At 45.8% G+C, this 10,165-nt stretch overlaps 1 protein-coding gene across 4 annotated transcripts in view; it reads left to right on the top strand.

Annotated features, from left to right (window-relative positions):
- The first annotated feature begins 1,143 nt into the window (after positions 1–1,143).
- The window catches only part of invs (inversin), a 367,882-nt gene continuing 358,860 nt past the window's right edge, over positions 1,144–10,165 (top strand). For all 4 annotated transcript variants that reach the window (XM_070881116.1, XM_070881115.1, XM_070881118.1 and 1 more), the window contains exon 1: positions 1,144–1,309. The gene's annotated coding sequence lies outside the window, so the exon portion shown is untranslated. The remainder of the gene's footprint in view (positions 1,310–10,165) is intronic.

Raw genomic sequence — 10,165 nt, 5'->3', positions numbered from 1 at the left:
TCTCTCTCCCCCACCTCTCTCTCCCCCCCCCCTCTCTCTCCCCCCCTCCTCTCTCTCTCTCTCGCCCTCCCCCTCTCTCTCTCTCCCTCCTCCCCCTCTCGCTCCCTCCCTCTCTCTCTCTCTCTCTCTCTCTCTCCCTCCCTCCTCCCTCCCTCTCTCTCTCTTCCCCCCCCCCTCCCTCCCCCCTCTCTCTCCCTCCCTCTCTCTCCCTCCCTCCCCTCTCTCTCTCCCTCCCTCCCCCCCTCTCTCTCCCTCCCTCCCTCCCTCCCCCCCTCTCTCTCTCCCCCCCTCTCTCTCTCCCCCCCTCTCTCTCTCCCCCCCCCCTCTCTCTCTCCCCCCCTCTCTCTCTCTCCCCTCTCTCTCCCCCCTCTCTCTCTCCCCCCCCTCCTCTGTCTCTCTCTCTCCCTCCCCCTCTCTCTCTCCCTCCCCCTCTCTCTCTCCCTCCCTCCCCCTCTCTCTCTCTCCCTCCCCCTCCCTCTCTCTCTCTCTCTCTCTCTCCCCCTCCCGCTCAGCGATACGAACGGCTGCAGAATTCTCCCTGGTTGAAGCACTTTCACACAGGTAGGAAGATGGTTTATTTAATCTTTTCTTGGCTTATAAATGTTTATTCAGGTTGGATTTATTTGTATAATATTTGTAGAAGTATAAATAAGGATTTATTGTCGAATTAATGAGTTCCCTCTCCCCCCCACCTCACTCTGGACGCCTAATTTGTAACCTGCGCCTAATTTTTTAATGTGTAGAACAGGTTTTTTCAGTTCTACAAAAATCTTCACTGGCTCCATTCTACTTTAGTTTGGAGTACATTTTCACTGTGGAAACTTTCAAATCAGGCGTCAGTGGCCGGACACGCCCCCTTTTGAAGAAAAATTCTGTTCTAACTAGAACTGTTCTACCTGACTAGAACTGCAGAAAAAAAAATGTGGAGAATTGCGATTTCTAAAATAGTCCGTTCTCCACCAGTTGCTCCTAAAAATCAGGCGCGAATCATGTGGAAACTTGGGCCCTATAAAACTCCTCAAGCTAACTTGCTTAGGTTATGACAACCAGTTTCAGTCATCACTGAAATAATTAAATTGTTTAATCCAACATTTAAAAAATAATCTTAATTTGTTCTCTTTCAACTTTTCTTTTTAAATCCAGCAACTCCAAATTTAAAGGATACAGAGACCAGTTTGGCCGGACGCCACTGAGGTATTGCGTGCTTGCTGACAGATTGGACTGCGCTGAGGCACTCCTTAAGGCTGGAGCTAATGTTAACAAAGCAGATCGCAGCCAGAGAACTGCATTACATCTCGCAGCACAAAAGGTGAGCATTATTAAGGATATGCATAATCACAGGCATGAAGTATTTAGTCTAAGATTTCTATGGTATTGGCTTCCTCAGATCTGTCACTGAATATTCTAACATGACGGGTAACAACCCTCTGGTCCATCCAGCCTGTCCCACACAATTGTGATACTTTATGGATCACAATATATATTCTCTCCACCCCACCCGAAACAATGTGATCTGGGAGAGGTGAAAAACTAGGTAATGAGTTAAAAATCAGTGTCACTCACAGAAAACTATTCCTGATTTATCTTGATACAAATGTTACAAATGTTAGTCACTATGGGAGCCAAGTTTCGGCCTGAGTTGCTCCTGTTTTTTTGGAGCAACTGGTTTAGAATGGAGTATCTTAGAAATTGCAATTCTCGGCATTTAGTTTGCTCCAGTTCTAGTCAGTTTGAACAGTTTCAGTTTGGAACAGATTTTTTTTTCAAAAGGGGGCATGTCCGGCCACTTACACCTGTTTTGAAAGTTTAGGCAGTGAAAACTTACTCCAAACTAACTTAGAATGGAATAAGTGTAGATTTTTGTACGCTCAGAAAAACCTTGTCTACACTTGGAAAATCAGGCGTAGGTTACAAATCAGGCGTAGGGAATCGGGGGTGGGGGGGGCGGGTTTAAAGGGAAGTTTACAAACATTAAACACTTCAGTTTTACAAATAAAGACCCATCATCAATAATAAAGATAAATACATCAATAAATCAACTAATAAATCAATCAAAAAAAATAATAAATAAAAAAAATTAAAAAATCAATAAATAAAACATTTTCTACTTTCCGACTGCAGCACCGGGAGTCCTCCAATAGCGTGCTGGGACGCCCCCCCCCCCAGTGTGTGTCTGTCGGTGTCTCTAACTCTCTGTCTGTCTGTGTGTTTGTCTCTCACTCTCTGTCTGTGTTTCTGACAGCGAGGGGAGGGGGAGGGAGAGGAGGGGTGGTGGGAGGAGGAGGGGGGAGAGAGGGGGGCAGGGAGAGGGGACGGGGGGAAGAGAGGGGAGGGGGGGAGGGAGGGGGGAAGAGAGAAAGGAGAGGGAGGCTGAACGGGCCGGGCCTGGCCGGGCCCAAACTTCAGGCTGGGCCCGTTTTTAGCACCGGATTACAGATAGGTGGCGTCGGGTCTGGGGTCCGGGATCCCGGGGGGTGGGGGGGGTCGGGAGCGCGGGTCGGGTAGGTGGGGGGGGGTCAGGAACGGAGGTTGGGTCGGGGGAGAGCGCGGGTCGGGTCGGGGGGAGCGGAGGTCGGGGGGTGGGGGAGGGAGCGGGGGGTGGAGGTCGGGCCGGGGGGGGGGAGCGGAGGTCGGGGCGGGGGTTGGGGGGGGGGAGCGGAGGTCGGGGTGGGAGAAGGTCGGGCCGGGCCGGGGGATAGTGGGGGTCGGGTCGGTCCGGGGTGGAGTGCGTGGTTGGGTCCGGTCCGGGGGGGGGCAGTGGGAGTCGGGTCGGGTCGGGTCCCCGTCCGGAGGAAGCAGGAGCTGGGCGTGGGAGGCAGCCTTATCGACGCAGCCCCAGTGAGGCCATTCGGCCAGGGCTAGGGGCTGCGTGCTTCGGGCCCCTCCCACACAGTTTTGGGCCCCTGGAGCTACTGCACATGCGCGCCCACTGTAGCGCGCCTGTGCAGAGGTCCCGGCACTGTTTTCAGCGCAGGGACATGGCTCCGGCCCCCACAGCTCGTGCTGCGCCGCGCCCAGCTCCAGAGGACCTGCAGGGAGCCGGAGAATAAGTACGTTTTTTTTAGGCACACTTTGTGGCGCGAAAAACGGGTGTCCAGGTCGGGGGCTGCGCCGTTCTAGGCGCGGCCCGAAACTTGGGGCCCTTTGTTTTGGCTAAGTGTCCAATAGTGGTCCAAAGCTATTCAATTGAAATACAAACATTTGTGGCATTTTTGAAATATGTGTTTGATTGGCAGCTTTTTTTTTAAGTACTTGACAGACAGTCATTTAAATTTGTTTGGTCTCATTCGCTTTTCTGGAAAGCATTTCTCAGCCTGGTTGGGTCAAATTGATGAGTCTGTAAGCTTTCCGACCATGATAGTCCAGTGAGATGACTTCTATGGACAGTGATAGAAACATAGAAAATAGATGCAGGAGTAGGCCATTCAGCCCTTCTAGCCTGCACCGCCATTCAATGAGTTCATGGCTGAACATGCAACTTCAGTACCCCATTCCTGCTTTCTCGCCATACCCCTTGATCCCCCTAGTAGTAAGGACTTCATCTAACTCCTTTTTGAATATATTTAGTGAATTGGCCTCAACAACTTTCTGTGGTAGAGAATTCCACAGGTTCACCACTCTCTGGGTGAAGAAATTCCTCCTCATCTCGGTCCTAAATGGCTTACCCCTTATCCTTAGACTGTGTCCCCTGGTTATGGATTTCCCAACATTGGGAATATTCTTCCTGAATCTAACCTGTCTAACCCTGTCAGAATTTTAAACGTTTCTATGAGGTCCCCTCTCATTCTTCTGAACTCCAGTGAATACAAGCCCAGTTGATCCAGTCTTTCTTGATATGTCAGTCCCGCCATCCCGGGAATCAGTCTGGTGAACCTTCGCTGCACTCCCTCAATAGCAAGAATGTCCTTCCTCAGGTTAGGAGACCAAAACTGTACACAATACTCCAGTTGTGGCCTCACCAAGGCCCTGTACAACTGTAGCAACACCTCCCTGCCCCTGTACTCAAATCCCCTCGCTATGAAGGCCAACATGCCATTTGCTTTCTTAACCGCCTGCTGTACCTGCATGCCAACCTTCAATGACTGATGTACCATGACACCCAGGTCTCTTTGCACCTCCCCTTTTCCTAATCTGTCACCATTCAGATAATAGTCTGTCTTTCTGTTTTTACCACCAAAGTGGATAACCTCACATTTATCCACATTATACTTCATCTGCCATGCATTTGCCCACTCACCTAACCTATCCAAGTCGCTCTGCAGCCTCATAGCATCCTCCTCGCAGCTCACACTGCCACCCAACTTAGTGTCATCCGCAAATTTGGAGATACTACATTTAATCCCCTCGTCTAAATCATTAATGTACAGTGTAAACAGCTGGGGCCCCAGCACAGAACCTTGCGGTACCCCACTAGTCACTGCCTGCCATTCTGAAAAGTACCCATTTCCCCTACTCTTTGCTTCCTGTCTGACAACCAGTTCTCATTCCATGTCAGCACACTACCCCCAATCCCATGTGCTTTAACTTTGCGCATTAATCTCTTGTGTGGGACCTTGTCGAAAGCCTTCTGAAAGTCCAAATATACCACATCAACTAGTTCTCCCTTGTCCACTCTACTGGAAACCTCCTCAAAAAATTCCAGAAGATTTGTCAAGCATGATTTCCCTTTCACAAATCCATGCTGACTTGGACCTATCATGTCACCTCTTTCCAAATGCACTGCTATGACATCCTTAATAATTGATTCCATCATTTTACCCACTACCGATGTCAGGCTGACCGGTCTATAATTCCCTGATATCCCTCTCCCTCCTTTTTTAAAAAGTGGGGTTACATTGGCTACCCTCCACTCCATAGGAACTGATCCAGAGTCAATGGAATGTTGGAAAATGACTGTCAATGCATCCGCTATTTCCAAGGCCACCTCCTTAAGTACTCTGGGATGCAGTCCATCAGGCCCTGGGGATTTATTGGCCTTCAATCCCATCAATTTCCCCAACACAATTTCCCGATTAATAAGGATTTCCCTCAGTTCCTCCTCCTTACTAGACCCTCCGACCCCTTTTATATCCGGAAGGTTGTTTGTGTCCTCCTTAGTGAATACCGAACCAAAGTACTTGTTCAATTGGTCCGCCATTTCTTTGTTCCCCGTTATGACTTCCCCTGATTCTGACTGCAGGGGACCTACGTTTGTCTTTACTAACCTTTTTCTCTTTACATATCTATAGAAGCTTTTGCAATCCGTCTTAATGTTCCCTGCAAGCTTCTTCTCGTACTCCATTTTCCCTGCCCTAATCAAACCCTTTGTCCTCCTCTGCTGAGTTCTTAATTTTTCCCAGTCCCCGGGTTCGCTGCTATTTCTGGCCAATTTGTATGCCACTTCCTTGGCTTTAATACTATCCCTGATTTCCCTTGATAGCCACGGTTGAGCCACCTTCCCTTTTTTATTTTTACGCCAGACAGGAATGTACAATTGTTGTAGTTCATCCATGTGGTCTCTAAATGTCTGCCATTGTCCAGCCACAGTCAACCGCTTAAGTATCATTCGCCATTCTATCCTAGCCAATTCACACCTCATACCTTCAAAGTTAGCCTTCTTTAAGTTCTGGACCATGGTCTCTGAATTAACTGTTTCATTCTCCATCCTAATGCAGAATTCCACCATATTATGGTCACTCTTCCCCAAGGGGCCTCGCTCAACGAGATTGCTAATTAATCCTCTCTCATTACACAAAGGGAAAAGAAGTGCCATGTAAGAATGCATAGTAGTCATGATTAAGAGTTTCTGCCCAGTAGAAAGTTTAGTTTAATAACTACTATAAAATCCACGTTATGTCATTGCTACTATTCACTTATTTCTTTACTGCTTAATAAATCTGTTTGACAGTTAAAGCTTAATTCATTGTCTAGAGTAGTGTTATTCTACCACCTTCTGAAGTCAAGGAAGATCACATGAGGGCACAGAGTAAAATAACTAAGCCAAAACAGAAGTGAAAAGATTCTGTGCTCAATCTTTGGAAACAGTACTGATTTACCTAAATATCTGGGCCAGTAAAATCACTCATAGAATCTTACAGCACAGAAGGAGAAAATGCGGCCCATTGTGCCTGTGCTGGCTCTTTGAAAGAGCTATCCGATTAGTCCCACTCCTCTCTTCTTTCTCTATAGCCTTGCAATGTTTTTAACCGCCTTATCAACTTGTCTTACCACCTTAAAAGATTTGTGTATGTGAACCCACATGTCTCTCTGTTCCTGCACCCCCTTTAAAATTGCACCATTTAGTTTATATTGCCTCTCCTCATTTTTTCTTCCATATATAGTGTAAGAGGAAGTGTAACAACATGGATCAATACAAAACAAAGGGTTAGGATTCGGGGTTAGGATTCGGGCTTACATCCCTGGAAAAAAACTTTTCCGCAAGTCAGTTATAACTGCACTTTCTAAATCCTAGATGCCTAGCTTTTGGTCCTCCTTTTTCCACAATACTTTTGCTGTTGTAGGTCAGCTGAACCATTGCCTTGCGTTCTCATTTGATACCACTGTCCTCAGCGAAATATTCTTTCCCATCTTTGGTCCCTCAAGTCTAAGGGGTGCAGACCTGAGAGTACATGGCACACGACTGGTTTACCCATCCATTGCCAAATCTGGCTGAATCACATTACAAAGATGACCTACTTACACCTGCATTACACCACCCATTTCTGTTATTCCCTCAGACCATCTGCTGAAATCTTCATCCTGGCCGACCTCCCATCCTCAATTCTCTGCAACTTCAGCTGACTCAAAACTCTGCCAACAACCTATCCCATACCAGCTCCTGGTTACCTATTATCCCTATTCTGGCTGACCTACATTGGAAGTGTTGAGGAGCCAGGAAACAGTGTAAAATTCTCATCTCATGTTTAAATCCATTCATTGCCTCACCCCCCCCCCAATCTCTGTACCCATCTATAGCCCCGTCGCCCAGCAGACTCTGTTCCTCTGACTCTGGCATTTTGAGCACTTTCCCTACCTTTGCCCCACCATTGGTGACCATGCTTTCAGCCATCTCGACCTCACACTTAGGCATTCCCTCTGTAAGCCCCTCCACCTCTCTTTCTTTTAACATGTTTCTTAAAACCCACCTCTTTGACAAGCTCCTGGTCATCCCTCCTAATATCTGTCTTTGCCTTAGTATCTACTTTAATCACATTTTGTTTGTGAAACTCCTTTGGATGTTTTTAAAGGCGTTTCATAAATGCATGTTGTTAATGGTTTTTGCTTGGATCGACGAAGGGTTGAAACTGGTGTACCGCAAGGATTATTGCTGGTCCACTTTGTTTTTGATGTATATAATTTGGACAGACATAATAAGCATGATATCGAATTTATGACAACACCAAAGTAGGTTTTTCAGCTAACAGTGATGACTACTGCTTATTATTACAGACACAGCATGTACACAGTGCATTCAGCAATTATCATAAGAAGAGTAGTCTACAAAGTATTATAGTGCAAAATGCAATTTTCCTGTCCATTGCAGGACTGACTATCTCTTCATCTAAAAAGGCAAGCATGTATACATAAACCTTCAGAACCATGCCCTTGGCACACAATTAGAGTCTACTTACATATTCATGGATACAAGCTGCTGTGACCTAGTGTACTCTCAAACAACTTCTTTAAAACAAAGTTCAGGTGTTGTCTCAGAAAGTTGTTATGTACCTAAAAGTCATTGCACAATCTACCAAATCCTCGTAGAGTGTCCTTGTTCTTGTAGATTAAGATTCTGATTTGTTCCACTCTAGTTGCTACATTGTAGAATTCTTTTTTTAATTGTTTGATTTGTCTTCGTATGTATCACCTACCCTGTGCTGCTGCTTTCAGTATTTTGAAACCACCAATAAGATGTATATGTTAAAGATTTTTTTTAAGTTGTGCTTGTATAATGCATTATCATGACCAAAGTACATCTCAAAACCCTTCGCAACCAATTAATTAATTTTGAAGTGCAGTCACTGTGGGCAAATGTAGTAGCTAATTTGTGTGTTTCCTACATTACAACAGTGACTACATTTCAAAAGTCATTACTCCTAGGCAGTCCCTCGAAACGAAGATGACTTGCTTCCACGCCAGAAAAGGATAAGTTCACAGGTGTTCCAATGAAGGATCTAAAATTCCAGATCCTGAATTACATCCTGAAGGGTGGAAGATGCCTGTGTGTGGATTTTGTTCACGTGTGGTGGCCGTTGCACACCAACCATCACACGGGCTTGACAGAGCTGGGTCTTGGTCCAGTAGCAAGGATTACCCAAGACGATTGGAGACCTGCTCTGCTGCACGGACCTAGCGCGCGCACATATCGCAGTGTGGGCTGGACCGTGCTGCCCCTGGCCCCGAACTCGCACCTCTCCTGGACCCCGATCACGTCCCTCCACAATCTCTCGCCGCTCCTTCGCCCTGACCTCGCCGCTCCTGCTGTATCTGCCCACACTCCAATCATCGACCTGGACCTTGATGATGTCACTCTTCGCTGCCGTTGCAGCTCGTGCTGCTCCCTGAAGTGGCATGCCTCCACGCTGCTCCCAGGCCGCTGCTCGCCGCTCTTTTTATGGCCTCGAAAGTACTTTATTAGCTGTAAAGCGCTTTGGGACGTCCTGAGATTGTGAAAGGCACTGTATAAATGCAAGTCTGTCTTTCTTTCAGAAAGGCCCAAGAAAATGAAATAAATGGCGAATTAATCTGTTCTTGTTGGGAATCATTATTGGCTAGAACATTGGGAGAACGCCCTGTTCTACGATATTTTACATTCATCCAAACCAGCATATAGGGCATCAGCTTTACTGACAGATGGGATGGCTGACACGCAGCACTTCTTCAGTACTGCATTGACGTGTCAGCCTGTGTTAACTGCTCCAGTTTGGAGTGGGGATTTCCATATGTAGCAAGAAAATAACATCCAAAATTGATAGTTATTCAATTTGTAGTACAAGGTACTGCACAGCAGCTACATGGTTATGATCACATAATTCTTAAAAGCCTGGATTGTTATTATCTGGTGTCTGCATTGAAACATTTTGTGAAACAATGTTTTTCGAAATGTTTAATGCCATTTACTGAAATAAGATTGACTTTTTTTTCGGAAAATTTGATATGATTACAAATAGGGCTTTCAAGCCTCTCGCGTTAATACAGTTTTGTTGCAGTTATAATTAAATTACTGCTAGCAATTTAGTATAAAGCTGGTTGTCTTCCCCACCCCCGAGATCATCATTGATTTGTTTGTGTTTTGTCTTTTTTTCAATTGTACATCAGAACCTGCTACCTATTTTATTGGACAGTATGCTAATGTTAAATATAATGAACACTAGGTGAGATGTTAATTTGATTTAGAATTTTGAGAGTTCTTTACTGATTTAAAAACCAGAACAATAAAATATGATCTTGAGCTAGAGATGGAAACAAAACTTGAGAAAGCAGAAAGCACCTTGTGGAAGATAATGGCTGAGACATATGCCCGTCATGTAGGCTTATATTGACAAATGCAGCCTACTATTGACATTGTGTCCCTTGATGATAGTTACTATCCAGGCTTATCTTTGCTGGCCAAATGCCTTAATTGTTCTGGCCTTTCATTCAGTCAAAGTTGGAACATCACTGTAGGCAAAGGAGGAGGAGCAAGTCCTGTTACTAGTCTGGCAGAACACATCGTCTGAACTGCTAGGAACAATCAACCTGTCATAATGTTATGATTTGTTCATTTTTATACCTTTTATTAGCCTTCACTTGTTTTGCCATTTGGCCTCTGGGGCAGCTGAAGTGCTGTCTAATTTGAGAGGTTTGCTTCTGTCAGAATGGCCTCAACAGGGGCGGTGTTAACTGTAGTGACAAATAATCAATACCTGTCCTTGTCATGTGGAACGTGTGTAGTTGGGCCTTTCATCTAGAGGATTAGAGGTCTAATTGGATTGAGAATAGGAAAGGTGGGCTGTTGGTCTGCCCTGTCAGTCCTGTGGAGCTGTCAGTTGTCATCCTTATTCATACTAGAGCAGAGAGGTGGTGGGCAGGAGAACTTTCAAAGCCTTTCAAGCAAAGTATTGTGCATGAGGCTCAAAATAGAACTAAGAAATTTATAAAAAGGTTTAACTGCATGACAGTCATTATTGCAGAAGAGACAGATGCTACT

Source organism: Pristiophorus japonicus, chromosome 5, assembly GCF_044704955.1.
Source record: "Pristiophorus japonicus isolate sPriJap1 chromosome 5, sPriJap1.hap1, whole genome shotgun sequence".
NCBI classification, from domain to species: domain Eukaryota; kingdom Metazoa; phylum Chordata; class Chondrichthyes; family Pristiophoridae; genus Pristiophorus; species Pristiophorus japonicus.
This window is presented reverse-complemented; position numbering and strand designations above follow the sequence as displayed.